The following is a 27587-nucleotide window of genomic DNA, read 5'->3' as shown; positions in this document are numbered from 1 at the left end:
TTCTTTGTCCTCTTTAATCAAGAGTTTTGATTTGGTAAAGTGAAAGAAAATTCCACCATAGTTTGTTATTCTTCTGACATATCAGTCTGTATGTTTTTCATTGTTGTTCATTGTAATGATTTGATGGTTGCTATGGTCTTGTGAACTTGTGGCTCTCTCACTGCTCCGAGATCTTTGCATGCATAAATTCATGGCAGGGTCATCACAGCAGAAGCACCAATGCTGAACAAGAGAAGAGAAAATTGTTTTTAAAGCTCAAAATATAAGGATTTTGAGTTTCAAAATCCTGATGGACTTTGGACATAAAGTTTGTGTGTTAAACAGTAGATTTAAAAGACTCCCATCTACCATATTTCATTCATTTGCAAAATAAATACTATCCAGGTTGAAAGGAGAGCTCAAGAGACAGCAGTATCTAAGATATTAATGTAGCCTTGAATATGGGTCATAAAGCATGTCATTTATTCTATAAATAAACTCAGATTGGTTTAGAACACACGTCATGTGTCTCAATTGGTTCCTGGAGAGGCAGAAAATCTCATAGAATTCTCCCAAACTACAGTGAGTCTTTAGATATAACTATAGAATTTTTCCCTGTCCTAGCTAGAGTAAACAGGAGATAGTCCCCCTTCCACACCCGCAGAAAGGCAGCAAGGGTACAGTAACATGGGCATGAACCAAAGCTAATTAGGATGCAGACATATCAGAGGGCACAGCAATATAGCCATATGCTTCCTGCCACCAATACTTGCAGAATATAAATTACATTCAGGAAAAAGACAGGTAGAAAAATAAGACCCTGAGTGGACAGAGAAACTCCTGACCTAAATTAATCTGAATTAACTAAAATCATTTATATTTTCTGTTTTCTACCTGGATAATGGGGACTTGAGTTTGAAGTGAAGCTATGGTATAGAAAAAATAAAATAATGTATATGTAGCAGAGTCATATGTAGAGCTTAGCTGAATCTTAAAATAATAAGGAAATGAATATATGAGTTCCTCTGGCACTACGGAATGAGAATTTTCCTCAATGAAAATGGAAAACATTCGACAAGTGGTCCTAACAGGTCAACATGTGCATCGCCAAGAAGATACCTCCTCTTGTCCATATCAGAAAACGATGCTGTGTTCCACTTAGATCCCATTATGACATCATGTCTACTCTCATGAATTTGAAAGTGAAGTCTTCCAAAGATAGTAAACATTTTAATGTCTTACCTGGAGAGGCAGAAAACCTCACAGAAATATATAGAATTATATAGAATTATACACACACACACATTATATATATATATATATATATATATATATATATATATATATATATATATATATATATAATGTCTGACACTCACTTCATGCAAGTGATATAAAATTGCATGGCACATGAAAGCTTTTAAATAATGGTGTTCTATCTAAATGTATTTTGAAGTTTCTGTATGCATGCTTCACACATTCTTTCAGATAATGCTGTAAGCCTTGGTCCTGTATAACCACTGGAAACTCACTAAACATCAAAGGTAGCTGGCATGGGCACTACACAAAGAACCTAGGTAGTACGTTTAGGTCTTGTAGTATTTAGATAATTTTCACTTTTGGTTTATTATGGAACAAAGACCATTTGGCTTGATAACAATCAAAGCACTAACAGTTTTTAAATAAAGTCAGCAGAGAATGACATGTGTAAGATTCTTGGGAATTGCTTAAAAGTAAATTATTTTTGTTCCTTTAATTGTTCATCTTAAAATATATAGTCTGGTGTTTAGAAAACCACATATGCCCTTCAGAAATGCAACCCTTTAACCATGGAATTCTCTATCTCTGTGTCTCTTGTTCAAGTAATATAGAAGTTTGTAGGAGTTAGTTCTTTCATTTTAAAGGGAGTACAGAATAGTGATCAGCAGGCTGAATGGGCACTATGAGGTGGCTCAGTACTCAGTTTCAAGTGTCTGCACGAAGGGACCTGCTACTGAAAAACTGTCTGTGTGCTGCTTAGCAGATTCCATGAGAAGGTTTAGTTTTTACTGAAAATAAATGCAGTTAAAGGATTGGAAATATATAATTCTATGGCAGTTTACTAAGTTGATTATACAATTTATGTTTGGCATGGAGGTATAGCCTTCACCATCATCATCATCATTATCATCATCATCACTGTGGTACCTTCTATTTTTGAGCATACATGCCAGGCAAGGTACTTAGAATTTTGACATAGAACTTACATGAAGCACCTGTAATTCTTGAAGCAAACATGCAGAGGAAATGTAGTTAACCTCATTCTACAAGGGGAAGCAATCTCACACTGCTAATGTGTAGCAAAGCACTTAAAATAAAGATAAGCCACATACCTTCCAAATTGTATGGAGGTTCCCAACTTTGAGTAAATTTGTTTAAAAAAAATGGAAATTCCAGGCCTTAAAACAATTTCTATTCTGTAGCAATTGAATGAATTTTCACTTAAAAATATTGATTAATTTTTAATCCTGAACTCCATCTTTACTTTGCTCTCTCTTCAAATTTGTTTTTCTTTCAAACTTTCTGATTCCATCATAAAACATATAGATTAAAGTTTTCCACATTTGTCACAAAGCATGACTATGGTCTTTTGTAGAACAAATGAATTCATTTATAATCTAAATTCAATTTTGACATTTTTTTCAAAAATATTCACATGATTAAATAAGCATGAAAGCAATTTCAGTCTGTGTTCTTCAATCCATAGATCAGAACTCTACTTTAAAGAATGAGGGTCAGTTTCAAGACAGAAAGCCATGCTGTCGTGTGTTGGGAACACAAGTGAAAGTACCAGCCAATGTTAAATATTTTTTTAAAGAAACTATTTCCTGTTGCCAATATAATATGTAACATTAGTCTGGAAATTCTGGTTTCCTATTAAATACATGAGTTATAACAAAATAGCTTTTTATTTTGACCAACAGTTACCACCAGTCTTCCACATCCATCATGAAGATTAATTTCCCATTTTCTTTATGTAGAATATGTTAATTTGTACTCAAAAGATTATTTGCATTGGGAGAAAACAGGTCACTCTACTTAAAAGCCATTTTGTATCTCATTCTTTTATACTTAATTCTGAGCAGAATTGAGAGCAAAGTAGAAGTTGCCTGAACGTGCACACGCACACGCGCGCGCACACACATACACACACACACACAAATAATAGAATGAGCCACTTAAAACTTGACATCTAGTTGCTGAATGCTGATTTTAAGTTTCTGACCTACCATGTTTCATACTGTATGGTGGTATATCATGAATTATTTATTTCCAAGAAAAATTTGGAGACAGTGGATCCTATTCTTAAAACTTTTCTGGAGACAATTCTCCACTAGACACAGGTCTCCTGGCATGAGTTCTATTGGAAGGAATCGTCTGTCTACCTTATGCAGGTACACCATATTTCCTATCTTCTAACCTCATAGTCTGCCTCTATTGACACCAGGACATCTTTGAAGTTCTCTGATACTATCATGCCCATTCCCACTCCCGCTTCCTAGTAGCTCCTTCCATTTTCCCACCAGCACATAGGGAGATAAGAGGACAAAGAGAAAAGCTGAATTTTTCTACTTGGGAGAAAGGTATATACAGATCCTTTGCTGATTTTTATTTATTTTCTTTCATAACTAAAATTTATTTTAATTGATAAAACATAAAAATCATGCATATTAATAAGATGTTATCTGATATTTTGACATATGTATACATTGTGTAATGTTTAAATCAGGTTAATTATCTATCTCCTCGTTTATCATTTAATTATTGTGAAACATTCAAAATCCTTTCTTCTAGCATTTTGAAATGTACGATATATTATTGTTATCTGTGGTTACCCTACCATGCAATAATAGCACACCGGAATTTGCTCCTATCCAACTGCAACTTAGTACCTTTTATAATTTGGATGTTCAGTGTCCCAAAAAATCTCCTGTTGATGCAGGAGGTGAAATTATTAGATTATGAGAGCTGTGACCTAATCAGCAGATTAATCCATTGGATGGGTTAATTACTTGGATGAATTACTGGGTGGTAACTGTAGGCAATTGGGGCCTGGCTGAGGAACTTGGTCACATGGAAACTTTCTTGGGAATTACATATCATATCCCTGGCTATTCCCATTCTCTTTTTACTCCCTGGCCACTCTGAGTTGAGTAGCTTTCACTCACCATGCCTTTCAACCATGATGTTCTGCCTCACTTCAGAGAAAAGGAGTTGGCTGACCATAGACTGAAACTCTGAGCCAAAGAAACCTTTTACTCCTCTAAGTTGTTCTTGTTGGGTATTTTGATCATAGGATGCAAGGCTGATTAACACAGTACCTAATCAACCTTTCTCCATCACTCCTTCCTTCTCTTCTTAGCCTCTGATAACTACCATTCTACTCTCAACATCTATGAGATCAACGTTTTTTAGATTCTCATATGAGTGAGGATCATTTGGTAATTGTCATTCTGTGCTTTACTTATTTCACTTAACATAATGATCTCTAGTTACATCCACATTGTTGCAAATTACAGGAGCTCATTCTTTTAATGGCTGAATAGTACTCCATTGTGTATATGTACCATATTTCCTTCATCAGCTGATGGGACACTTAAGTTATTTCCATTGTGAATAGTGCCACAGTGAACATGGGAGGGCAGATGTCTCTATGAGATACTTGTTTGTTTGTTTGTTTGTTTTTCCATTCAGTATATACACTGTAACAGGATTGCTGGACCACATGGTAGTTTTATTTTTAGGTTTCTGAGTAATTTCCATAGTGTTTCCCATAATAACTGTAATAATTTAGACTTTTACCAACAGTATACAAGTGTTCCCTTTTCTGCATATCCTCTCCAACTCTTGTTGTCTTCAGACATTTTGAGTATAGTCATTCCTACTGGTGTAAGATGATATCTCCTTGTAGTTTTGATTTGCCTTTTCTTTATTATCAGTGATGTTGAACATTTTTTCAGCCATTTGGGCAATAATTTTTGAAATCGACATTATCACATTCATCTGAAAAATTTCTCTGGATTCTTTCAATTACTTGATAACTTCTAAGAAATTATGAGTTGGTTTAACTAATTAAAAACTCTTATTTATAGTGAGCAATCATTCAGGCACAAAAATTATTATCTTATGATAGGGAAGAATTGAAATTGAACATTGTAAATATGTTTTGGAGGGGTTCCGTTTTTGTTTTCAGTTGTCTCCTTTTTTATGATTACAGAAATGGATGTGCATTCTAAAACTCAAAAGTCTCTCAGAGTTGATATATAGTTCCTTGGGTTTCCTCTCCTTCATTCCTTCATTTGATATTTTTTTATGATTTTTGTTTATTTTAAATAAATATTTTAAATAAAAACTTTTAATTTAACATTTATTTATTTATTTTAAATAAGATGCTGGCATGTAGATACATAGTTTTCATGTTCAGAAGGGAGTTGATTTTTTGTTTCTTTGTGAACAAATAAGATTAAACACACTTCTGTCAGGTTGATATGCATTTGTATTAATGCTGCATTAATAGACTATGAAAACAACCTACAGGGCATGCTCTAGGGGGTGAGCAAAATTACTTTTAGAAACCTGATGAGTGGGCACACCTGTACTTGTAACAACTCAGGGAGCTGAGGCAGAAGAATCACAAGTCAGAGGGCAGGAGGGGCAAAAAATAAAAGGAATGTGTATAGAATTCAGTGGTATAGCACCCCTAGGTTCAATCCCGAGTACCCTCCACACACACACACACACACACACACACACAAAATACCTTTCAACTTATTTTCCTTGTCTGAAAATTTTAACTGTAAGGCATCTTCATGGTATGTATCAAATGTGTAAATAAAAATTTAATACATAAAATATTCCTATTATCCACATAAATATGCAAATTAAGCATTTAAAATTGTCTTAATAGTTAATTAATGGTATAATTAGAACACAGTTGTAAAAAATATCATCATAGGGCTAGAGTTGTGGCTCAGTGGTAGAGCACTTGAGGCACTGGGTTCAATTCTCTGCCCCACATATAAATAAAGTCCATTGCAACTAAGAAAATAGTTTTTAAAAATCATTATATTCATAAGCAACATATATTGAGTATCTTTAATAACAGGCATTACATGTTTATACACAAAGATCTTATAAGATGCTGCATAAATATTGCTTATATTAAAACTGACCTAAAAGTGAAAGAGAGACTAATAGTAATTTGGTACAATTTTTAAATTAATAATATAAAGAAAAAGACATGTATGATAATGGAGTGCATAATACATGTCACTATATGAAGTGTTTAAAAAAGGGTACTTCGTTTATTTTCTGTACAACACTATATATAATGTAGTTGATATTGGCTTAAAATATTGAGTCTTTCACAATATCCCTAATCTTCATATATATACACATAAGATATATAATATATATTATATGTACACACACACATATATATATGTATATATACACACATATATATGTATATATATGTATATATATATATATATATATATATATATATATTTTAGCCTTTGCAGGTTGTGGTAGTACAACCCTGTAATCCCAGTGGCTGGCAAGGCTGAGGAAGGAGAATCACAAATTCAAAGCCAGCCCCAATAACCTAGTAAGACCCTAAGCAACCTAGCAAGACCCTGTCTCAAAATAAAAAATAAAAAGGGCTAGTGGTATGGCTCAGTGGCTAAGCACCTGTGAGTCAATCCCTGGTATCAAAAAAATTTAAAAATTTAGCCTTCACAGAGGTTGAGATATCCTAAATCAAATAATATAAAACTTCAATTAAAAATGAAAATAAAGTACAAAATTATGTTTCTAGAGAAATAGTCATAGTTACTTGCTCAATGAAAACATGCTTTATTATATTAATTATAAAAATAAGACAAGGTTTTCCATCAATTATCTGTTGTCCTATATGAAGATACACACTATTGAAGTGTTATTCCTTATAATACTTAATAATAAGATACCAAAATGAAGGTGAACATGAGAATTTTGAAACTATAGATTTGAAAAGAAAAATAATATAGCTAGAAGACTGATAAAGATCTATTAGAAGTGCTGAGATGTAACAGGTAGGTCACTGATAATATCCTCAAAGGAGTGAAATGTCATCAGATCTTCTAAAAATTCTTGTAAATCACTATTATGTACAACTTACCACTTAAAGCAATAACTTTAGAAATTAAAAAAAATATATGCTTTCCTGTTACAGCAAATATTGAACACCTCTACTATTGAATACATCTTGAACTTTTATTGTCAATGTCAGGACGACTCCTCCCTCCCCCCCCTCCCTCCCTCCCTCCTTTCTTTCTTTCTTTCTTTCTTCCTTCCTTCCTTCCTTCCTTCCTTCCTCCCTTCCTTTCTTTCTTTCTTTCTTCCTTTCTCTTTTCCACTTGAGAGTTGTCTTCCTTTTTTGTCCAGTCTGGCCTTGAGCTCCTGGACTCAAGTGATCCTGCTGCCTCAGTTTTCTGGATATCTGGGACTACAGATGTGTGCCACTACACCCAGTCCAGAAAAATTATTTTCTTATACTATTGTATGTTTCTTTTTTATTTTTTCTTTTTATTTTCTTTTTTTAATAATTTGGACAATTTCTATGTGTCCAATGTTGAATTTTTTTAAAAAAAATTATACTAGCCTCTCACAGCATATGGTAATTAAAATTTATGTTTTTAGAAAATTAAAAATACTGCACATGACATACCTTTGGAATTATTCAGTGACATTAAAAAATGGGAGTACTAAATCTGTTAATGCTAAGGGTATGCCAATGTAATCTTACCACAGTGCTCTAAAATCTTATTGATGTCAGAAAGATGCTTATATTTTAAGAGTCATCTAGTTTGGTGTACTATAAACTGCAAGGAATAAAATAGTCTGTCTTGGAAGCATTAATTCTATGAAGATTCTCAATAAGAAATCATTGTTCATTTGTTGTACTTATATTAAGAAATATGTAACAGGGTATTATAAAGATTAATTCATAATAAGCAAAACTTGGTGATGAGTTCATTTGATTCCTCAGAAGTTAGAACTGTTAATTAAATTCTATCATAATTTAACTCTAAGGTGTTTGTATAATTGAAGTAATATCCAAATGATGTATTGAGTCTATACTTTCTACTACTAATTTGATATTTCTAACTTATCACTTAAGGGAATGAGTGCAAATGACACTAGTGATGACAGCCTGTTACTAAATGAATAGGCTCAAAAGAAAGTGGCCTCATAACAATTTACAGCTAAAAAATATATAGTGGTTGTCAAATAGTCTACTTAACTGTCACATAAGAGAAAAAATGGCATTAAGCAGAGCATCTTGGTTTAAAGATGTCCAAGAAATATTTTGGGAGGAAAAAACAGACTTCACGTTTCTGATAGAAGAAATTGGATCCCTTTAGGAAAAGGCTTAACATTTTAAATCTGAACTAGTATATTGATCTAGGTTGATGGGAAGCATTTACCAAATATTACTAAATGAGGAAATATCTATCAATTTGCCTTCATTTTTTTCTAGTCTTGTAATATTTCCTATGTACTATCTATGATTTGTACAAATTATTATATTGATGTGTATGTGAAATGTTAACATACTATGATATTTCATTTACAAATATATATATATATATATATATATACATAAATATATGTCTCAATACTTTAAAAATAATTTTGTATTTAATGATCACAACAACTCTATGATAAAGCAGGGTAAATTTTCTTATCCTAATTTTAAAGGTAAGAAAACAAGATCTTACAATATTAAGAGTTTTACCCAAAATAATTACATGAATTCTACATGTTGGGCTTGGGCTGAAATATATCCTCTCAAAGTAATTAACTTTCTCATTGCAGTAAATGATAGTGTCTGATTGTAGAAGAGAGAATAATTGAGGTTGAATGAGAGGCAAAATTCTTCATGGATTCTACAAAGGCATGCCTTAATAATGAATAACTTAAAAATTATCATTCATGTAAAATATACCTGAATTTACTCAAAACTAAGGGCTTACCAAATACAAAGGTGTATACTGAATTTGTATATATCAATTTTTTTTCTGATTCTAGCTGGGAGAGAATAAATTGAAATTAACCAAAAGTGTAAAATATGTAAAAAATATGTAATAAATAAATAAAAACCTTCTAATTTTGATCTAAAACATATAAAAATTATGACTCCATTTCTCTAGCATCTACAATTACAAGAACTTTGAAAGAATGAAAATTGGGCTTTTATTCTCCACTACATAAGAATTAGCATACATTTGCCATTATATTTTATATTTACATTAGTCCTTCCATCTTAAAAAGAAAAGGCACTTTACGACTACTAGGTAACTGATATCCTTAAATGTCCTATGAGTTTCAAAGTCTGATTTTGACTTGGTTGATAAAGAAAAACAGAGACTTCACAATAATTTCCTAATTTTAAACCAAGAACTCTGTTTTTGAGAAAAGGATCTCAGAGGATCTAAATTAAGCAGATGAGTAGTTAAACTTAATTTACTAAGCAATTCCATTTATCAGTCCAGAGACTTAGGCATCTTCCATAAGACAACAGTGATCTGTGAGGATTATGCTCTTTGGTCCAGTTTGTCTCTGCCCACCTTTACTTTAGTGCTGAAGTGTATTGCAAGGACTCAGAAATACCTATTTGTCACAACCCTGAAGAAATACATGGAAAATCAATACACGTTTTACAATTAATTTGCTGAATTACACTATGTAGAATACATATCTCCTTTTCCAATACAAAAGCAGCATATATGAGAGGTTTAGGCCCAGAGTTTCCAGGTCAGCTCTCATTCCTGAGTTTGACAGGATTTCTTGAACTTTTACTCCTATGGTCAGATAGCTAACTGAGCTATGCACTTCAAGTAAGTGTGCTCAGAGCCCTACTGAATACTGGTTAACTGCAGAGAACAGGAAATGTATTTTTTTGATACTTCAGTTGCAAACGGTGAAATGAATATGTGTATTTGGTGATGAGAGCCTCTTCACCACCAACCACATCCCCAAATGTCAGGGAAGAAAGGATCTATAACATGGTATAAATGAAAGTTGATTTTTAAATAGATCTACAATATCCATAACAAATAAGAATAATGTTTTACATCATATAGAATGGTTTTAATGTATTATTTTCTTATAAAAACAAGTAATTTTATAATGCTATGTGGCAAATACCTAATTAGACATTATTTCCTTCTCTACTGAGTCTGGATTTGCTTTTAGAAATATTAAGATATATTATAAATATTTTTTGTTTTGTGTACCATTATTATATAATTAGACTGCAAATTCTTTATTGTGTAATTAGACTTTGTTTTACTGGAAAACTATATTTTAATTCTTAAAATAACCCTGAGTGATGATATTAATGTGTTGCAGCTGTATTCAGTCAATTTTATATATTTATCAAGCAGCAGAAGTGACACATACTTCAGTTTCAAAGCCATTTGTATGCAGAACTAATAGTTTTATTCTGAATAAGATCATAGACAACATCAAAATATAGTTATTCAACTTACCAGATAGGGGTTCCTAAGTACAGTATTATTCATTTTTAATTTCCTTCAATATACAAAAAGACTAGAAAACAACTTGAGAACAGAAATTTTGGGACCAGATACAATCCGTTAATTTGTCAATGACTATTATTATGATGTAATCAAAGTTCAAACTCAAATTATTGGAGTAAAAAAAAATCTATGAAAACCTTTGATATTAGAAGTATAAACAAAGTAAATTCCTACTTATAATACATAAACATAATACATAAAATATTGATTTATAATATTTCTAATGCTAGCTATACTTGTTCCTCCAAAAATATTCAGATATTACCAGAATATAACTAAATGAATAAATTACTTATTTTAGACTTTTAATGGAACATTACTTATATAAATTTTCTATTTTTCCATATGATATATTTACCCCACCTCCAATTTTATTGCTTAAGCTCTTTTCAATTTTTAATTTTTCCTTCTTTGAAATAAGAAAGTATAGACATAAAATATTATCTACTAACCTAGTTATATATTCATCTGGGGTAACATACTATATTGAAGTTTACTTGAAAGTAAAATTGAGAATTTATTATTTAATTCATAATCAATTTATCAATGAAATACCCAGTGAACACATTCAAATATTGTTTTTTATTTTTATTTATTTATTTTTTATTAGTTACACATGACAGTACAATGATCTTGACATTTCATACATTTGAATCAAATGGGGTATCGTTTCTCATTTTTCTGATTGTACAGGTTGCAGAATCACATTGGTCATACAGTCACGTATATATACACAGCAATAATAATGTCTATTTTATTCTGCTGTCCTTCATATCCCCCCTTCTCCTCCCCTCCCCTCCCATCACTTCTCTCTATCCAATCTAATGTGACACACTTCTTTTTTTTTTCTCCTCACAACATCATACATTTATTCTGTATAACGATGAGGGTCTCCTTCCATCTTCGCGCAATTCCCCTTCTCCCTCCCTTTCCCTCCCACCTCTCTTCCCTATTTAGTGATCTTCTTCTCATGCTCTTCTTCACTATCCCATTTTGAGTCACCCCCCTTATATCAGAGAAGACATTCGGCATTTGTTTTTTAGGGATTGGCTAACTTCACTTGGCATAATCTGCTCTAATGCCATCCATTTCCCTGAAAATGCCATGATCCTGTTATTTTTTAGTGCTGAGTAATATTCCATTGTGTATAAATGCCATATTTTTTTCCATTCATCTATTGAAGGGCATCTAGGTTGGTTCCACAGTCTAGCTATTATTAATTGTGCTGCTATAAACATTGATGTGGCTGTGTCCCTGTAATATGCCATTTTTAGGTCCTTTGTGTATAGTCCAAGAAGAGGCATAGCTGGGTCAAATGGTGGTTCCATTCCCAGCTTTCCAAGGAATCTCCATACTGCTTTCCAAATTGGCTGCACCAATTTGCAGTCCCACCAGCAATGTATGAGTGTACCTTTATTCCCGCATCCTCACCAGCACTTGTTGTTGTTTGACTTCATAATGGCTGCCATTCTTACTGGAGTGAGATAGTATTTTAGAGTTGTTTTAATTTGTATTTCTCTAATTGCTAGAGATGGTGAACATTTTTTCGTGTATTTGTTGATTGATTGTATATCCTCTTCTGAGAAGTGTCTGTTCAGGTCCTTGGCCCATTTGTTGACTGGGTTATTTGATTTTTTGTTGTTTAACTTTTTGAGTTCTTTGTATACTCTAGATATTAGAGCTCTATCTGATGTGTGAGGGGTAAAAATTTGTTCCCAGGATGTAGGCTCCCTATTTACCTCACATATTATTTCTCTTGCTGAGAAAAAACTTTTTAGTTTCAAATCTTTATGTCACTTTTTAGTTGCTCAACAGCTTGAAAACTATAGTAGATATGAATTACAATATGAATTATTACCTAAAATTATGTAGAATTAGAAATAGTATATCCAATGAAGTTATAATATTGAATTTATTTGTGATATATATTTAAACTACCATAAAAGTCAGTCAATTCCTCAAGTAAAATGTGCTGCAACACTATAGAGCCACCTTTATTTATTACAAATAATAAAACTAGCACTAATCAGATTCAAATCAATTCACCTGCATATTTTTTGTGTGTCTTTGAAACAGTGTTTAAGAAATGTAAAATGAGCTGAAAAATGAAAGGCTTGTTGCTTCATAATCAAAAGCAGTCAGCTTTAAACTTCAACCAGCCAGGAAGATGATAAGTTTGTCATTTTTCAATTGTGTTCTTAGTAGGAAGTTGTCAGGAATGTTTGACATCTCTTAAATTTGCATCTCATTTGTCCCTGTTTATGAACCTTATGTTGATATGTTAAAACGCAGAACAGCCAAGGTGCCATTTTAAAAATATACATATTACACTATTTGCAAATACCATGCCTGGTGTGAAAAGATTTTCAGTTTCAAAAAAAAAAAAAAGAAAGTGTACTCTCTTTTCTTCATACTTCTGTTTCTCTCTCCTGTGTGTAATGACATTCAATTAACTTGGAACAATAAGGGACATTAATTAATTGGCCTAATATAAGAGACATCAGGGCTCCTATATTAGAATGAATAAATATGGATGAATATAATATTACTACAGCTAAATAAATACAAAAACCAGAAATCATTTTTCTCATATATTAAACAATGGTAATATTTCAATGAAAAAAATATACTCAGAGTTTTACAAAACTTCAATCAAAGATAGTTCACTTTTGAATTCATCTGACCTAGTCATTTCTATTATAATCCTGTTTTGATCTTCAACATCAAGCAGCAAGGCTCTAGTTACATACATCATTTTCTTCAAATGTTTGTTTTATTGTATTCCCATTGGAGAATAATATTTTTTAATATTGATGTAAGCTCCATATTCCCAAGATGATTGTATGAGATATTATAAGAAACCGGGGAATTTTTACTGATAGGTGAGTTCCCATTAAACATAATTCTCAAGTGACTTGTTAGAGTTTATTTGTCAAATAATTCAGGGTATAAAAGTAGCACATATACATTAATTGAACCACCATTAAGCAGTATGATTGTTTGTTTTTGGTTGATAGAGGACATAAAGATTCGTACCCTGTGGTGGAAAACAATTAGGTCCTCTGATGCACATGCTGTTAAATATACTAGTACCAGACTTATACCAGTTTCACTTTCCAGAATAGCAATCAGTTCTACTCAGTCACAGGAAGCTGTATTTTCACTATGTGTCTTACCTGCTTATGAATATTGTCCTGCGCCTCGTGCCTTATGCTAACTGCCATGACTAACAGTTGTCATTATCTTCATTCAATCTCATCAAAAACTTCCTCAGGAAAGACTCATCGTATCTAGAATGCTGTTTAAACTATTTTCAAAAACACAGAATATTAAAAGGTGCGATGGATAATTTATTTTGTTTTGAGTATGTCTGACAACTGCTACTATTGTTAAATTTGCCATGAAGTGGATTGACATTTAGAGATGACTATATGTGTGATTGCATAATGCTTTAAACTTGTTCTGCTCATCTGAGGCTATAAGTGAAGATGTATGATAGAAAACTCAAAAGTTGGAATAAATCTAACACTAGTTATTTGGGGGTTTAATATTTTTAACAGCAAGTTGAGTCACTTCATCCATTTGTGATTTCATTTATGAACTCTGCTTACAAGACAGGTACAGAAAACTTCATTAGGAGCCTAAACAGAAATGCTTAAGTGGATGAAGCAGCTTTTTGCATCAGATGGAAGCTAAGCGGGATATTAAATTAATGTCAAACAAGTGAGAAACTCTTTTACTTTTCTTTTGCATTATAGCAATTTAGCAGTAATGTATTGATTCTCATATATACATGATTCTTGTGTCTAATGTAAACAGAATTTAAGGATATAAAGGAAATCCCAAACAAAAATCAACCAATAAGGAAATATATTTTGCTGAAAGAATGGGATAAATGTCCAAACTATTTCTGATAATAAGGAGAGTGGGGACCAAAAGTTCATGTGAAGAAGAAAGATCAGGCACCATGCATGATGTATCTTTATAGAGCCTTTCCAGAGCTATTGTAGTCATCTTTCCACATTTTGCCTTTTGTAATAGAGGAGAGTTCAGTTTTGTAGAAGAGGGCTGGTATATTGGGGCATCCAATAAATGTTTGTGAAACAACCAGAGCTGAAATGGAACACAGTGGAGCAGAACATGGTACCACAGAACCATGAATATTCATTCCCTTCTGAAATTCTAATTTGTTTTGCAACAAAAGAAGATATAAATGTATGGCTAAACAGATGGTCAGTGACATTGATGATTCAAAGGGTATGTTTCTATTCTCTTCTTTATGTGCCCTTGTATTAAAAAATAACATCTAGAGAATACAGAAAAGGTGAAATATATTTGTTTGATGAGACAAGAAATTGTGTAAGATATTTCATAAAATTTTTCTTAAAGTCCTTAAATTTTTCTGAACATTAAATTGCAATTCCCAGGATCAAACCTTCAGAAAAACCTTAGGAAAGATTTGAGATAAGTGAAAATAGGTTATAAATAATGTAGAAACACCATCCCTTCTTCTATTTTATGTCTGGGAAGTTTGGAAGAAGTCAGCACCTTACTTTTGTGCTCACCTTGAGTCTGACCTAAATGTAACATCTTTCCAGACTCTTTCCAAGGAGGATTATTCTGTACAATATTATACTTCGTTAGGAATTTGCCAGACTATGAGTCTGGTTTATGCCCACTATTCCAGTGTTATTGCTATGGCTACCTCTCACTTTCAGAAGTGTTTCAGTATGGATGACAAATTATGGTAGTCTTATCTAATAATAATAATGAAAAATTAATAATAAATCTTTATTGGACACTTGCTATATGTGAGAGATTTGGAAATGCTTTTAAGGAACAATGAATTCTTCACAACTCAGTAAGGCACATATTTTATTGTCCCCACTTTGCAGTTGAGTCAGAGAGGTTAAACAGCATAACCTATTCTCACAGTGGGCGAACCTAGATCAGGAAGTCTGATGTATCATAACTGGACAGAGTATGGTGTGCTGTCTTCCCTATTTGCTGATTGGTGTAATTAACTTCATTCTACTTAATGTATTTAAGAATTACTACTAGTTCCAATTTGTTATTCTTCCTAGATTTTAGAACTTGATAAGGTTCATGCTTTTTAAGATGCAAGAAAAAAGCACCAAACTGAAACTATAATCCAACTGGTTGATTGATTTACTGAGGGACTAGTTTATGCCAGACACTGTACTTGGGATTTGCCCTGTGTAATACCACTGATGCTTAAAATAGCTCTGCAAGGCAGAATGTGTGAAGCCTATAAAGATGTATGAATTGTTTTAGCTTTAGCTCTAAATTGGCTCATAGGTTAAAAATAAAGATTGGGGGATGAAACCGTGTCAGCAGGCCTCTCCAGCTCTGATCATTCTATGCCTGCATAGCTCTGGATGTAACTTGAGTATAAAGATTTAAGACACAGAATCTGGATTCAAAGGAAACTTCCTAGGGGCAAAAGGAATTCTCTAACACCTCCTATTTGTATTATCTATCATGCAGGGAGTGCTTAATAATTAAGGAAATGTGCTTTATATACCTCTTAAAAACTTCTGATTTCTTCCTCAAAATAGCACAAATAACAAGAAGATTTGGATTTGAACCAATGTAAGTTTAACTCTATTATGCTGAAGAGAGTATCCTTCTCTGAATCTCTCCAGAAATTTCCCAATTTAGAAACCTTTCTGAAAAATAATTGTAAAGGATGAATAAATAATATTTTCTCATGATCCAGTTTGTTCTACTACTGTGTGAAGAATATGAATATTAACACATGTGAGAGTAATGTGTTAAGATTGCTTACAGAAAATCCCTTTTCATTTTTTTCAAAAAAAAAAAAGTATAGAAATTTTTAGTGCAGAGTAAGTTTTTGTTGTTGTTGTTGTTGTTTTTAGGTGGTGGGGTTAAGCCTGGGGCCTCACAAATGCTAGAAAACTGCTTTCCCACTAAGCCACATCCCCAGCCCTATAGTGTAGATTAAGTTCTATATGCTTCAGAGAAGACAGTAAATGTAAGCCTGTCCCTTCCATACAAGATGATTACAGTATATTCAGGGATACAAGAATAAAAATGCACAGATATGGATAGTGTGATATGACCAATGCCTATGTAATTTGAACAGTGATTCTTCACTAAATATGCATATCAGCATTAAGTATGGTGTTTTAAAAATACAGATACCAGGGCTGGGGTTGTGGCTCAGTGGCAGAGCGCTTTCTTCGCACATGTGAGACACTGGGTTCAATCCTCAGCACCACATAAAAATAAATAAACTGAATAAAGATATTTAAAAAAAGACAAAATACAGATGCCAAGCCAGACACAGTGGTGGATGCTTGTAACCCCAACTATACCAGAGGATTAGAAAGGAGGACCAAAAGTACAAGACTAGCTTCAACAATTTAGTGAGACCCTGTCTCAAAATAAAAAGTGAGAATTTAAAAAGGGCTGGGACTGTAGCTCAGGTGTAGAGCATCCCTGGGTTTAGTCAAAACAAATAAGTAAGACAGATAGATGCCTGAACCCTGTTTACATTGACTAAATAAATTTCTGAGATTGGAACATGGAAATGAGTATTTTTAAAACTCTACAGGTGATACTGATGTACACTATGGATAACAACCAGTGGATTAAAATACATATGGAATATATTAATATTACAGATTGAAAAAGAAGTTAATTTGGGCTGAGATTTTAAAAAGATGGTGTCATAGAAGAGATGAGATTTCAATGGAAGGTCTGAAATAGACAGAAGGTAAGTGAAATAACATTTTTTTCTTTTTATAGCTTAAAATAAAATCTTTCCTTTAAGGCTTTCATTCTTTTACCAATATATACCTGGAAATATTATTATTCTCTAATATATTTATGATAGGACTACATAAAATCAAGCTTAAAATTTCACTTAAAAGCTTATATATTACTGTATATATTAGTGTATATACTGTATATATCAGTGATTAATATTAATATCCATAATAAAGAAATGTCATCACAGCTAATAAATATAATTTAGACTACAAACCACCAAAAGGCAGGCTTCATGTTTTATTCAAATTTTGATTATATGATCTTTACTATAGGGATTGGTATCTAGAATATACATTATATGTATTTGTTGGATGAGTGAGAAACTTAAATTTACTCAGTTTATTCATTCCACCTTGCTTTTGAGGCAAATTGCCATGGTCTCCTGTTGAAGGATCTAGTATTTTACCTATGAAGGTCTGGGTTGTTTGTTTGTTTTTTTCTTTATTGTTTTGTGGTATTAAGGAATGAATCGAGGGGTGCTTTCCACTGAGTTACACACTCAGCCCTTTTGATTTTTTTTTATTTTGAGACAGAGTCCACCAAAGTTGCTAAAGCTATCCTTGAACTTGAAATTGTCCTGTCTCAGTCTCCCAGGTCATTGGGATTACAGGTGTGTATCACCAGGTCCAGATACCCTCCTGTGTTTTTTTGTTGGTTTGTCTGTTTGTTTGTTTGTTTGTCTGGAACTGAGAGCTACCAAAGAAGTTGACAATTAGCTTGTAAGAATAAAGTTTTAGGTTTTCTCTTTGCCAGAAAAGACCTCAGGGTAGAAGATAAATGTAGAGAAGGCAAAGGAGTTGTGAGCATGTAAGCATCAGCAGAGTTCTTCTATGTTAATGCCCAGAACAGGTGGCAACCTTATTCTCAGATCCATCCTCCCAACAGGAAGAAGCAGAGTTCCCAATCCTAACCACAGGCAGGAGCAAGGCTTCCGAAGCTCTCCCAAGTTCTATCTGCTGACCCCTGCTTTTCTGTAAGAAAAGGTTATTCTGTCACTACTTTGCTTGGGGCTGTTCGTGGTGGTAGAGTGGGCTGAGGGTAGAAAGCTTTGATGTGATCATTCATACTGGGCTTAGTTGTAAAACGAGTCGTTAAAACATTTTTAGAACATTTTCAGTGTGAGACAGACATTTATTTTGGCATTAGGGAGGGGGCAAGTAAGATCTGGAAGACAAATGTGGGCAGAAGTTATTGTCACAGTTACAGGTGCCTGTGAGTTCAGCCTAGTGCCCCTAAGGATGGCCAGGTTTTTCTTCCCCATCAATTGCTTCTGGTTCAGTTAACATGACTCTAGGGTAGCAGGTCTTTAAAGGACCATGCCATTCTAAAGGACTATTAAATTAATTCCTGAGGGCACATGGAATTCAGATCAAACCACAAAACTTCCATACTACTAAGTGGAATCTTAGTGATTACTAAGATTACAAAGTAACCAAGGGAACTAATTTGCAAGATGTGGATCAAGGCATGTATCCACTGGCCATCTTAGGAATGGTGATACTTTTTTTCCTCCTTTCCCCTCAACCAGGTACTATGTGATTGCCTCATCCCAGAGAAGCCTGATCATCATTAGGAAAAAACATACTGAAAACAAATATGATTCATGATTCTTCATAAGCAGCAACTGAACAAGAACAAAACCAAAATAGTTTAATTCATTTGGGCAACAAAAAAAAAGCTGAAAATAAAATGAATTCAGGTATTGATGATATTTCAAGAGTGGACTGTCATGTCCCTGCTGTACTCAACACCAGTACAATAGGTATTTTAATCACAGTGGTAGTTGGACATAGTGCTATAAGCTCATGAGATCCAAATACAAGTATTCCTTCTTTCCAAGTCTCCAGTTACTTCAGTTTGGTAGCTTGAAGTGGATCCTGGTGAATCTCTACCATGGAAATTGGCAAACACTACAAATCAGGATTTTATTTTCTTCTGTAGAGTGCCAGTGAGCTGGTTGACCAGCACACCACTGAGTGACTTGCACATTTAGAAGAGATCCAACATAAATATGTCTTTATAATTAGGAATGTTGCTCACTAAGTAAATATTTAAAGAAGACACTGCTTAAGAGAGTATTTTGTTAGACTTTCTAGTGTGAACCTCTTATTAACTGTCAGGTAACAGCTAACAAAAGCTTTGTCTTAGTCTCCCCATCCTTAAAATGAGAACATAATAGTACCTGTTTTATAGGATTGTTTTGACAATAGAATGAGTTAAGTATGTACTTTAAAAAGTGCCTGCCTCAATCAGGATATTCTATTAATATCATCAGAAGATGAGACTATGTGGCTTTTTAGTCTTCTAAAAGACTGCTTAATTTCAGTGTTATTTTCCTTCTTTAGCTTTTATATCTTTTAGAAACTAATACCAAAATTCCACAAGTTTTGTAAGTTTCCGTTAAATAAAAGCACATCAAATCACTTTGAAATGCATAAAGCACTATGTAAATGAAAGGTACAATAATTATGTTAAAGGCGTCATCTTGGATTTTGTTTATACTGCATCTTTCAAATGAGCATCAGATTTTTCTCTAGGCAGTTACCGCTCCTACAGAAACAAACACAGATGGTGCCCAAACTTCCTACTGAATAGTTTTAGGCAATAGCATTTATCAAAATACCACAGGTCACTAAGTGTACAAAGACTCAAAGCAAATCCCACATCTCAGTGTCAGTCCAGCATAGTAATTTAGGCAAATAAGCCTTTGTTTGATAATTCGAGAATTTTCTGATGTGTAAAATACACTAGCACAACAAACAGAGAATCTGAGGTGGAAGCTGTCTCCCAAAATAGAATATTAACATGCAATTTCTTTTAGAGAAAAATAGATTCAGTTTTTCTTCTCTGATGTACATTTCTAGCTGAAGTAAAACCCAATTGTTAGATTGTGCATGCAGGTATCCCCATTTGCCATTGGGGAGATATGTCTTAAAGATATTTTTCTTATATTCAAACCTCAGAACCCAGTCTTTGGGGTAGAATCATCCATTCTTGAGCGAGATAATTCTGTGATTTCTCTAACTCTGCTCTCTTAATTGTCTTTTGCACTGTTTTAAACCTGTTAGCCCTTGAATTAGTTACTTGCTGTTCTTCTGACTCAGTGACCAGTAGGGGATCTGACCCCTGACCTAGAGAGCTCTCAGCTGGTGCTGCAGACTTCTCCCAGTCTTTGGCAGAGGGATACTGGCAGACACTAGAGATTGATTTTTTTTTATTGGTTGTTCAAAACATTACAAAGCTCTTGACATATCATATTTCATACATTAGATTCAAGTTGGTTATGTAACCGATGTGATTCTGCAATCTGTATTTGGGGTAAAATTGGGACACTAGAGATTAAGAAGGAAGAAGCCTGGGCATTTCTCCTGACAACCATTTTGTCTCCTTCTCTTTCTGGGGCAGCAGTCACTTTTCTTCTCTACTCCATCCCCAGCTTGCCCACCAGGTATTAAGGCTCCTGGATTGCTGTAGTGTATCTCTTCTATGTTTCTTTAATCCAGTGTTGGCATACTCCTGTTACCAATTTCTGAATTGTTTTATTTTTTTTTAATCTGGTTTTCATCTTCTCTTCAATTACCTTTTTTTCCTGTTTTTGCCATTTTCCTGTCATTCGAATATTCCAAGTGAATCCTGTTTTCCTAATTGGGCCCTGCGATCCAGCCGACACAAGCCACCTGCTCATACTGAATTCTTGGACAAATAACGCTGTGAGAAAGGCAGTTCTGTTACTCATCATAATGATCTGAGAGACCCTTCTGGAACATGAGCTCTTACAATCACTGCTCTCTTTGCAGCTCTTCTCCTTTAGTTAAATGATGACTCTACCTTGAGCCCGCTCTGTGCCATGTCCCTGAGATGGAGACAGAAAGTATTTTTCTTTGTTTCTGCTAACATTAGTGTCAGAAGACACTCAAGCATTACGCTTGATTATTAACCTAGCCTGTCTCTCCTCTTCACGGTGCATTCCTCAAATGCACTGCAGGGAGCTGGCTTACAGGTGGTTGGGCTGTTAAATGTTAGTGCCTTACAGGTAAGTCACAAAGGATGGCAAGGTCTCCAGATCTAGTTCCACATTCATGAATAATAGGATTGGAATATGATATGTTAGTTACCATTCCAGAATTCTATTCCTTATGAGTTATTCTCTAGGAAAGAAAATACAAAACAGCTCCATATCTTCAAAGTTCAAATTAGTTTTATAAACCTATTCTTAATCCAGAAGTGTCAAACTAGAGTTGTCTCACGCCCTTGCTAAACCTATTTTGGATTTTAACGTTGAAACATACATTAATGCTGAGTTTCTAAAAATAATGTTTTGTGAGGTCTTCCATATTTTTTTTTTTCCATTCACGCTATTCTGTTGCAATGCTCCTCTTCCTGGAATGATCTTTTTCATTTTCTTTGGTTGTATTATTAATTCTTGGCCAAAACCCATCTTTCCAGAAGTGCTCCCTGAATTTTCCCACTCCTGGTTTGGAATGGGTTGCTTAGCGTCCCCTTTTTTGTGTCTCCATCATGTGTTATGTGAAATAACATGTTTACCTCTCTGTTTTCTGTTGGACTTGATGCTGCATAATGAAAGGATGTTTTAATCAGCTTTTGCCTCATTGTGACTAAAAATCCCCTGACCAGAACAATCATAGAGGAGGAAAAGTTTATTTGAGGGCTCATGGTTTCAGAGATCTTAGTCCATAGAATGCTGGCTCCATTTCCTTGGGGATCAAGGTGAAGCTGAACATCATGGAAGAAGATTGTGGCAGAGGGAAACAGCTTCCATGGTGATCAGGAAGCAGAAAGAGGGAGACTCCACTCTTGAGATACAAAATATATGCCCTATAGCCACGCCCCTATCCCCACCTTCTTCAGCCACACCCTACCACTAATTAATCCCTATCAGGGGACTAAGCCTCTTCCAACTCAATCATTTCTCCTCTGAACTTTCTTGCATTGTCTTATAGTGAGCTTTTGGGGGACACTTCACATCCAAACCATAACAAAGGACTGTGTTTCATCTTTGTACTTCTAGTGCCCATTTTAAAAACTGTTTCTGAACAATACTCTGAAAATTCTGGGGCCTCCTATGCTGGGAAAAAATTAGGTTTAAAACCTAAAAACATTAGGTTTTTGAAAAGGAAAGTTTTTTATTTTTTAATTTTTTTTTAGTATCAGGACCATTTTACTAACAAAATGCAATCTAGTGTTTGTATCTTGCTTTTAAAAGTACATAGAGCATTGTTGAACAACATGGATGCATAAGGGAAACAGGCACAAAAGAGGAACAGTAGCACTTTAGCAAGTTTAGGATAAAACCCAAATCTTTACCTTGCTTTTTGTTCTTTTTCACCAGAAGTTGCGTCCTTTTCCTGAGTTTGTCTTCCTCAATTTAAGCCTTTATTTTTCGTGTCCATCTGAATATATTCTCACTGCCTCCACCATCAATTAAGTAAATGTCATGTCTCTAACTCATTTCCTTTAAAAAGGATGAGCTCAGCCGTGCTCTGTTTATCCCATTTATAATGGCTCTCTCTGCACACTTGGTCCATTGCCTCCGGTGTCGTTTCTCATGCATCTGTTTATTCTGCCCAATTAGACGCAGAGCTCTGTGGTCAGAGGTACTTTTTCTTTTATATCTCCTCACAGCATGTTCACAGCATAGGCTTGTGAGCTAATGTCTTCTACTACGTTTCACCAATATCTATGCTGGTATTTTTAGCTTCTTGTTAAGTGAGCACACTTGTGGGCTCACCCTGCAACTGGGTCCACAGGCACTAGATCATCTACACAGGACACAGTCCTGGCTGGTTTCTTTATTCTAGACCAGAGACACTGCAGGCCAGGCTGGGTAGCATAGGAACACAGGAACGTCAAGACCCCATCCCACTTTTTTTTTTTTAAAGCAAGGAATATTCCTAAGCTACCTCTCCCTGGGAACCACCATTTTCCTTCTAACAGTTTTCATCATTGATCATTGGTTTTCTGTCAGAGAATCTGTTCATTTTCTTCATAGCACTTACAATTACATACTTATTAAAGTGTGTATAGAATAAGCACATAAAGTAAATAGATAATTTTTATATAAATATGCAAAATACTTAGTAGATGTAAACTAAGTAACATATGAAAGACACCGATATGTATGAGTGTATGTATGTGTATACTTTATGTTTTGATTTTCTCTTTCCCTCTACAGATTTTCTTTACTTAAACTCCCTTCACCTCTAAACACCAAGCCTAACAGGGATCCTGGCATATAATAGGTACTCATAAATATTTATTGAATAAAGAATAGGTGAATGAGTGAATCAATGAAAGCAAAGATTTCTTAATAGTCATTAAGTATATCACATCTTAAATTTCCCTCAACAAAAATCATGGAAAGAGAAAAGAGAAGTAGGAGCACAGAAGTAAAAGGAGTCCATTTTCTTTTTCTTTTTTTTTTAAGAGAGAGTGGGGGGGGAGAGAGAGAGAGAGAGAGAGAGAGAGAGAGAATTTTTTAATATTTAATTTTTAGTTCTCGGCGGACACAGCATCTTTGTATGTGGTGCTGAGGATCGAACCCTGGCAGCACGCATGCCAGGCGAGCACGCTACCGCTTGAGCCACATCCCCAGCCCCCCATCTTCTTTTGTTTACTCCAAAAATGTAGAAACTGTCTCCTTCTATAAAGAGGCCTCCAGATTTCTCAGTTTGGTTTTACTTGGAGAAGAGAAAGAGAAAGACAAGAAATCTCTGTTCACCATGGGTGTTGTCTACTAATAAAGACAATAAATATTGTAGTGAAAAAGTTAATGATTTCCAAACATTGTAGCAAAAAAGCCAATTGGATGTTTCTGCACTTACTGCTACAACCTATTTCTTCTCTACTGGTAAATCCTGATACCTTTAGAATATACTGATAGCATATGGACTTCTTTCTTCTGAATAAGAAACCCTGGTGAGAGGAAAGAGAAGGACATAATTTCAGGAGTGAGCATTAGAGTGTGGAATGACCCCAACTGTCTGGTTGCAATTCCTGGCCCCACTGCTTTCTATCTGTGAGACCGTAGGCAAGTCAGGTCACCACACTTTGCTTCGGTTTCTTCACTTGTAAAATGGAGATCGTAAGACCTAACCCATCTGCGTTCTTCTAATTATTAAATAAGTTAGAACATGTATAAGGCCCTCATAGTAATGCCTAGCACAAAGATAATAATTAATATTCATCAGTCATATTCTTATTCTTGATATGATTATTTTTGTCACCATCTCCAAATTAAAACAGATTTACTGCTAATACAGAATAGGTAAATTCCCACTAAGACTAAGCAAGGAAAAAAAAAAGCAGAGGAATAATACAAACATAAGTAATAGTAAGAATGAGATGGGGATATAGCCGTGGATGCATTAGAAATGTAAAAAGGCATGGTATAACTTCAGGATTCTCAGATATTGTTATGTCCTCTTGATAAATAGTTTTCTTCCCTTAATTCTTACCCTTAAGAGAAAATGTTTCTTCAGATGTCGTCTAAGTACCTAATGAATACTACTTTTGTATCATCCTCTTCTAAAAAATTCGGAGAACTTTGTTGATATCAATCTACTTTTAAGTAACTCCAGCCTTGCTAAGGATCTCAACTGATTTAACTCAAAGGTCTTCAAAATATTCATTCAAAGGCTATTCATATTCCCCATAGATGTTCAAACTCCTTTGCTTCATCAAACAAGCACTATTCAGTTTTATATTGCTAAACTGAAAAGCATAATAAATAACATCTTTAGCCCTTAAAAAAAAAGAACTTCTCATCTGCCTGTGCCCTTACCCATGTTTTATTCTTTACTAATGTATGCATGATTTCATATAACAAGTATTTAGATAGATCCTATTATGTGCCAGGCACTGCAATAGATACCTAATATGAAAAAGAAACAATAAAACTATGAACCAAAAAGCTGTAAACAAAACAGTCTCTCCTTTCACAGAGCCTGGAGGGTAAAGAAGGTTTGCAGCAACAAACCAAACATAAATCCCAACTACAAACTGAGTTAATAATTATGCCAGAAATAAATGGAAAACTTAAAACAGAAAAATGGGAGTCAGTAGTGAGGAGATGGAGGGCTGTAAGACCAGTTACAGAGGCTTCCTGAGAAAGTGACTCTAAGCAACCCAACTGCTGGGAGAGAAGCAACTGGGAGGGTGGCATGAGAAGAGCTTGGAGGGACAGGTGTAGGAACTGGCATGGTCTGATACATGCTTCAAAAGACAACCAGAGCTGCTGTAGGGAGAACTTGTGGAAGGAGGATCTGAGTAAAACAACATAACCTGATAGAATATCAGAGCAATCCAAGTAAGAAAATCATATAATTTAGACTTGGAGAACTGGATAGGAGAAATGCTTTGGAGGTGTTTGGATTGGAAAGAAACTATGGATGACCCCTGAGTTTCTACCTCAAACATTAGATGATAGTTCTACTTACTGAAAAGGAAAACTGGGGAAATACCAAGAGTTATATCTTGATCGGATTAATTTTATGATACTTTTGTGATAACTAATGGAAATGTTAAATAGGCATTTGATTACACTGATGTCTAGCTGTTATATAAATGAGCTAAAGATGGCCTCTGTGCATGGGCCCCTATTTCTTCACTGCAGGCTGAAACTCAGTAACTCAAAAGTCAACCAGGGGAAAAAGATCAAATTTTTACACATGCATTTATTTATTTTTTTAAATAGGCTACACAAGCATGTTTTTAGCCATTTAAAGTCTGCCTGTTTTGCATACCCTGCAAAACTTTACCCCACATCTGCTAGAATAGATAAATCCAAAGTCACCAAGACCAAACCACTATTGCCCTTTGGATCTCTCTGACTTGGCCTCAACCTGTCAAAGTAACCCTCAGATAAAGGTTCTGTGTATTTCCTCCACCTTGTGGTCATATCTTTAGTCTTGCCCAGGCTCAAAAATCTCTCCAACCCCCTTAGGAGCTCTAAGAAAATAATCTGCCCTAGAGATGTCTCTCCAGAAACAATGAGCATAGAGGTGGCATGAAGGCTGTAGGAATCGATGATATTACTTCAGAAATAGTGTGGGAATCAGGATTTCCCAGGACTGAATATGAAGAGTTAAAAAATTGGGGATCTGGTAAAAAGGAAAAACATACAATTATAACCACTAGGTCAATTCCTTACTCATATGCCACCATTCAGGCCACACTCTAGTCTCTTCCTTTCCCCAGCCACGCTCCCTGACTGCTTCTCTCTGCCCCTGTGGTCTTCAGTGTTATTGCTTTACCACGTTTTTTCAGTATTTGTTTATTTTTTGAGTATCTCCTTGAAGGTAAAGCATGTGTTCACCACTAAGTTCCAGAGATCTAGTTAGGACAACACCTGACTGAATAAATATTTTCTGACTAACTGACTGACTGAATGCATCGATAGATAATAAGACTATATCAGGATGGATATAGTAAAGGATCGTTATAATGTTTTGAGAGGACTCTGTGGTTGGGGATGGTTATCATGGTGATTATTTTCCATTCCTCTTTCTCCATCTGAAGTTGGAGCATATTCTTACTCTGATGAAAACCCTGGAACATTGGGCTCATGTGTATTGTATAATAGAAAGTATATGGAGAGATAATGGATTAATAATGATATATTTCAAGCAATTAGGATAGAAGCTAGTTTCATAAAAATTCTGGATGGCTTAATACCAATGGCTAGTTTAAAGTTTATCTTATAACATTATCATATTAGTTTGGTTTTCCTACTGTAGAAGAAATTTAAAATGAAGAAAAAACTTCAGGGTCAAATTGTATAATATCTGAATTTGAGTTACTTCTGAGATTTTGTTGTTGTTGTTGTTCCTAATTAGAATTCTTATTTTGTGATTTCAGTGCTATTATCTTCAAAGTTTTATTTAAGGAGAAAAGATTGGTCCAAGTGTATTATAATTTAGGTCACTGCTTCCTTGTTTTTAGTAAGATACTTGTTCATAATTCACAATTTTGCCTTTCACAAAACTAATATTAAAACTAATTCACAAAAACTAATATTAGAACATCTGTTACCTCAATCACAGCATTTATTGAGTAAGGTGAGAACAATTCATAAATACTTCATAGCAAAACAAGCAAATGAGATGTATACAAGATCATGGAAGCTAATTGAGTAATATAAACTAC

At 34.3% G+C, this 27587-nt stretch overlaps 1 protein-coding gene across 17 annotated transcripts in view; it reads left to right on the top strand.

The window, feature by feature from the left end:
* Positions 1-27587, top strand: part of Khdrbs2 (KH RNA binding domain containing, signal transduction associated 2) — a 587319-nt gene that overhangs the window by 539814 nt on the left and 19918 nt on the right. For 5 of the 17 annotated variants that reach the window (XR_009225747.1, XR_009225738.1, XR_009225742.1 and 2 more), the window contains 3 exons: positions 14222-14330; positions 16187-16220; positions 17206-17367. The gene's annotated coding sequence lies outside the window, so the exon portion shown is untranslated. Of the gene's footprint in view, positions 1-14221; positions 14331-16186; positions 16221-17205; positions 17368-18308; positions 18397-18951; positions 23869-27587 lie in introns of those variants that run through there. The other 12 variants (XR_009225735.1, XR_009225743.1, XR_009225748.1 and 9 more) reach the window with 9 other exon arrangements.

This window comes from Marmota monax, unplaced genomic scaffold (assembly GCF_021218885.2).
Source record: "Marmota monax isolate L192 unplaced genomic scaffold, Marmota_monax_Labrador192_F-V1.1 WCK01_AAM20220418_F8-fsc00116, whole genome shotgun sequence".
NCBI lineage: Eukaryota > Metazoa > Chordata > Mammalia > Rodentia > Sciuridae > Marmota > Marmota monax.
The sequence above is the reverse complement of the archived record's forward strand: the minus strand, read 5'-3'. Positions and strand labels throughout refer to the sequence as shown.